This window comes from Mirounga angustirostris, unplaced genomic scaffold, assembly GCF_029215605.1.
Source record: "Mirounga angustirostris isolate CCGP_5_RB_7025 unplaced genomic scaffold, mMirAng1.0.hap1 SCAF_4, whole genome shotgun sequence".
Lineage (NCBI taxonomy): Eukaryota > Metazoa > Chordata > Mammalia > Carnivora > Phocidae > Mirounga > Mirounga angustirostris.
Genome location: NW_026991712.1, coordinates 83550667 through 83555842, shown reverse-complemented (window position 1 = coordinate 83555842; position 5176 = coordinate 83550667). Strand labels below are relative to the sequence as shown.

General features: G+C 50.9%; 2 non-coding genes across 2 annotated transcripts; one reads left to right on the top strand and one right to left on the bottom strand.

Annotated features, from left to right (window-relative positions):
• Positions 1-851: 851 nt before the first annotated feature.
• On the top strand, positions 852-925 carry TRNAN-GUU (transfer RNA asparagine (anticodon GUU)). Its single transcript has one exon. It is a non-coding gene; the product is annotated as a tRNA-Asn (tRNA).
• Positions 926-4349: 3424 nt separating this feature from the next.
• TRNAQ-CUG (transfer RNA glutamine (anticodon CUG)) lies at positions 4350-4421 on the bottom strand. The gene has a single exon. It is a non-coding gene; the product is annotated as a tRNA-Gln (tRNA).
• Positions 4422-5176: the final 755 nt, after the last annotated feature.

The following is a 5176-nucleotide window of genomic DNA, read 5'->3' as shown; positions in this document are numbered from 1 at the left end:
TATTGTAAGCGAGGGAGCTGCATTGTGAGGAAACCCAAGGTCCCTGACCCCATGGAGTTATCACATCTAGAGGCATCCAGGGGGTTAGCGCGGTGGAGGCACAGCTGATTCTCGTTCTTCACACGCGCGCACGCCAGCCCGCCCGCCCGCCCCGAGATCTGGAGGGACTTGGAGGAGCAGGACAGGGCAAGTGGAGCAAAGAACTGGAAATGGATGACTTCAAACCGAGAGGCTGCGGTTGTCACCCGGGCACCTGATGTTTGATCCTGGGAGTTCTCCGCTTCTTCGGGCTCCAAGTCATCGCCCAAATTTAGGTAACCACAGGACTCTTGGCCTCAAATGTCTCCTGCGCCTTCAGGCTTCTGGAGCGGGGAGGGAGGTTAGGCAAAACAGAAGAGTTGAGGGTGCCTAGCTTGGGCACAAAGAACACTTCTCTGTACCTCTGTACAATGAGATCATTATGTATAATATACTTCCCCCACCCCCAGTTTTATTGAGATTGAAATAAGTTTTAACTTTGTAAGTTATAACGTTATATAAGATACGCAGCGTAATGCCTTGACTTACATACATTGTGAAATGATTACCACAAGTTTGGTGAACATCCATCACCTCATATAGATAAAAACATTTTAAAATGTATTTTTTCCTTTTGATGACTCATAACAACTACCTAACAACTTTTAAATATACTATAGTATATAGTATATATACAGCAGGGTTAACTATAGCCCTCATGTTGTGCCTTATATTCCCAGGATTCATTTCTATTATAACTAGATTTTGAGGAACACGAAACCATTACGTATATAATACAATTGACCAACAGCTTACACAGTGCTTTACCGAGTGTCTCTGTGGCACAATCGGTTATCGCGTTCGGCTGTTAACTGAAAGGTTGGTGGTTCAAGCCCACCCAGGGACGCTTGTTTTTCTGGCGAGCTGGCTTTCAAAGTCTATATCTCTTTGGAATACCAAATTTATGCTTTTATTTCCCAGGCACCACCAGCATCGAGTGCCCTTTTGAGGAAAAAGTTTTGGAGCTCCAGAGCATACCTAATCTACACCCGCCTTTACATCTTCCCCTACTTTTCAGAGGCTGATTTACAGTGTAGCGAATTCGGAACATTGTAAATCCCTAAAATGGAGAACAAGAGAACCCCGGTCACACCCACGATGAAGGCACAGGCTCTGGGTGGGAAACTTAATCAGTCCGAAAAAGTTATAGACTTTTCTTCCAATTTTATATGTAAGATTAGTAAAATGGAGTATTTGGGTTGTCCAAAGTTTAAATGAGATGTGTAGGGAAAGCATGTAGCCAATGACTCTCACGAAGCAAATGTTCAATACACATTAGCTCTTACCAGTCCATTGCCATCAGCATTTTCATTACCTGCTGTTATTTTTAGTTAAGATCCTTCTTGATATAAATGAGTCATTATTCAAACAGTCTCTAATTGATGGTCATGCAGTTGGCTCCAGTATTTATTATCACACATACTACTGCAGGGAACAGCCTTATACAGATATCTGTCATCACTCGTCTCCTCTCCAGAGTCCTGAAAATGGAATTGTCAGATCAAATTTTGCTAATTCCTGCCTAATTACCCTGAAAAGAAAATGTAGCAGGTCATATTCCCTGCATTTTATGAGAATATTCTTTTCTCCAATGTTTTGCCAAAATTGGATAGTACTTCCCTACCATTTCATTTGAACCTATTTTTGCTAACATTTTTAAAGACCTACAGTGGGAAAATGTTCTGTGCAAGACACCAAACCCAGAATTCTTCCATGAAAAGAGCCAATAATATGACTACATAAAAATTTATATTCAATATACAAACAATAAACTTTAAATTTATAATATGTACATATATGCAAAGGAATTATTTTGTATTGGGGACAAATTTTTATCAAAGTTATATATACGCATAAGTTTATTTAGGAAAACAGCAACCCCCCCTTTACTACTCCTTGATTTTCAAATTGTAGGCATTATTCTCACATACTCCTCTATTATCACCCCCACACCCAAACACACCTCCTCTTGCTTTATCCTCCAGTATATTTGTATCATAATTGCATGGGTCAATTGTTACATTATTTTAACGATGTAAGCTCTATATTCACAGTTGGGCCACACAGGTTACAAATAGCAGGAACAAAAGACCAGTGTTTTCAGGGACTCTTTTTTCAAGTGGATAAATCTGAGGTGTATTTACTCTTTGGTCATCCCCCCTCCTCTATTTGCATATTCCAGGGAAGTACTGGATGTGCTTGGTTGAGCTTGGGTCAATGCCCTCTCCTTGACCAAATGAGGGCAGAGCACCTTCATGAACAGTACAAAGAAGACATTATCCAAGAAAGGAGCAATAACTCCAAAAACAAAAAAGAAAAATGCTGGGGTGCTGGGAAGCAACAGGAAGGACAAGAAGAAAACTATATCACTCTGCAATGGATGTATGTAGTAGAGTATGGATCCAGGGTGAGGGGAAAGGAGTTTTGAGAGACGTAGCCCTTGGATATGCTTGTATGGGTTGAAGCCATACATATCTATGGGGCTGCAGAGGGGCTGGAGTGGAGGAGCATCTGCCCTTCCTAACCTGAGGGGACCAGTGAGGGACTGTCCTGGTCACCAGGCAGACAGTGGGCTTGAACTAGAGCAGTTCAGGTGGGAAAATAAAAGAAGGGTATCTTTTCCTTGAAGCAAAGTCTGGAGCTCAGGTCTTGGTAGGGAGTGAGGAGGCTATAGTTGGCCAGATAGGGGTACTAAAATCTATGGATAAATGCAGTTCCATTAAAAGAATCGCTCTGGTAAAGAAGGCGGAGGTCAAAAAGGAATGTCTGCGATGCTTTGCAGAAAGCCTATTGATTAACCCTGACTGGTCCCTTTGCTCAGTCTCCTGGCCAGACCCCCAGACTCCACGCTCTGGAAGGGCACAGTCTGCTCAGCCACTACATGTCCAGCAAAGAACTAGTCCCTGGCAATCTTCATGGTCTTGGGTGCCTCGACCCTCTCCAAGCCTGTCCTGCCGGCAGTCGTCTTGCAAGGGGAGAGAAGGGAGGGAAAGGCTACTTGCCAGTGAACGCTAAGGAATTCAACAAGGTCCTAACTTGGTTCCCAATAACTTGCAGGTCTATTTACCCTCCTACTCCGATTCCACAATTACTGAAAACGCCAGGCACACACGTTCTTCAAACTTCTCGGGGGGTGGCGTGGGGTGAGATCCACGAGATTCAGTCCAAGCGCAGGAGCGCTCCAGAGTGAGCCAGAAGCGGCAACTGACCCGGAGCGGCGAAAGCCCGGCTCCCCGCCGTCGGATCCCGCTCCTTCCCCTTCCCATCTCCTTTCTCCTCCAGTCTCCGCTTTCCCGTTTCTCCCCTCCCGCCTTCGGGCCCTCACCCGCTTGCTTTTCAGAACCTCAAAGGGAGCCCTTGAAAACCAGTTGTAGTTTACAGTCCTTTAAACCGGTGGAAGTTCCAAAACTAAGAGAGATTTGGCGGCGAACATTTTCACTGGCTATGCGGTCCTTTAGAACTTGTGACCAGATTTTTCTCCCGAGCGTGTTTCCATCATGTCCGGTCCTAAGGCGGCTTCGCCGGGAAGGGGTGGGGGTGGGGGCGCGGTTCAGGACGCGGAGCTGCCCTGGCTCGTGTCACCTTCGCCCCGGGAGGAGCCCCGAGGGCGGCCGCAGTTGAGGCCCAGAGAATCCCCAGCCAGAATCTCTCTTTCCCGCGGTTTAGGGTTTCCCGAGACGCCCCACACTCAAGTACAAAGTTTAGGACAACTGCGACCCCCACTGGCCTGAACAGAGACTCGGGATTCTTCTGACAGCTGGCGGGAAAGGATCCGAGGAAAATGAAATGAAAGGCACCCAACCTTGTGCTTGGACCCAGGACCCGAAACGTCAGTCTCGCCGCCGCACGACGGAGGTACGATACGCTGTTTCGCATTGACAGCGTTTTCTACCGGTGCAGGCTGACGGGACGCCCCTCGCGGTGCAGGATGTAGTGGCCACAGCCGCCGCCTCTCACCCCGAGGCCCGACGGGGACCCCGACGAGCGGCGGCACTGGCCCGGTGCCCCGGCTGTGGCCGCAGTGTCGGGGCCGGGGAGGGGGGCCGCCACTCTGAGACGCGGGCTTCTCCTTCCCCGGGTCCTGACGAGGCGGCGGCGGCGGAGCGCGGGGGACGCGGCTGCGAGGCGCCCACCGGGGCGCGGGAGGGGCGCGCGACGCCCCCGGAGTTTCCCTCCCCGGGACGGGGACCAGCGGGAGCGGGAAGGCACGTGCCACTCGCTGGGTATTGGAAAGGAGAGTAAAAGGCGGCTGCGGCCTGGCCCCCAGGGGAAGGTTCCACCGAGACTTGAACTCGGATCGCTGGATTCAGAGTCCAGAGTGCTCACCATTACACCATGGGACCACCCGGGGCAGGAGCCCTGACTCTCAGAGGTGCGCACACCCCGCCCTCATCCGCCGGACGTGCCCGGGACGCGCCTCCCGCCGGGGTCTTCTCGCCTCAGGGGTTGGAGCTCGGCTCCTCCACCCGCCGGGAGTCGCCGGGCCTCACGTTCTCCCTGCCGCTCGCTGGGCTCGCGTGTCGGGGAACGAGATCAAGTCCCTTTGCGGGTTAGCCACAGGGACGGGCTTTTTAGGCCTCCCCCAGGTGTACCTGCTCCGCCTGGATGACTAGTTTCCTGCCCCGCGGTAGAATTCCTGCCAGAACCAACCAACCAAGCCCAAACAAGTGTTCCTTGCCTTCCCTTCGCACCTGTCCCTGGGAGCTCTGGTGATCCTCAGAAGGGGACTTGGGACTTGCCGGGATTCCACCCCCTCCCATTCCATTCCCGGATCCTATTTCCTTCCCGTCTTTCTTGCTGTCTTCCTCACCCCCCATTTTCTCTAGCTCCCTGAATCTCTTCCTTTCCTTCCTTCGTGGCTACTGCTCCTTTTCCTTCTCTTCCCTCCCGGTTCTTCAAACCACCGCTCTCCAGGCCAGCGGAGGAAAGGGCTACCCAGTCCGAGAGGACGATCATCGGAAGACGTTTCTCTCTGGTCAGGACACTTTGGGGGTCCATGCTGAGGAGGCGGAGTGAGGTGGCCCCAGCGGAATGGCTGAGGGTCCATAGCCAGTCCCCAAGGTCTGGGCAGGACGGGCTGCTCTAAGGCGACTCGGTC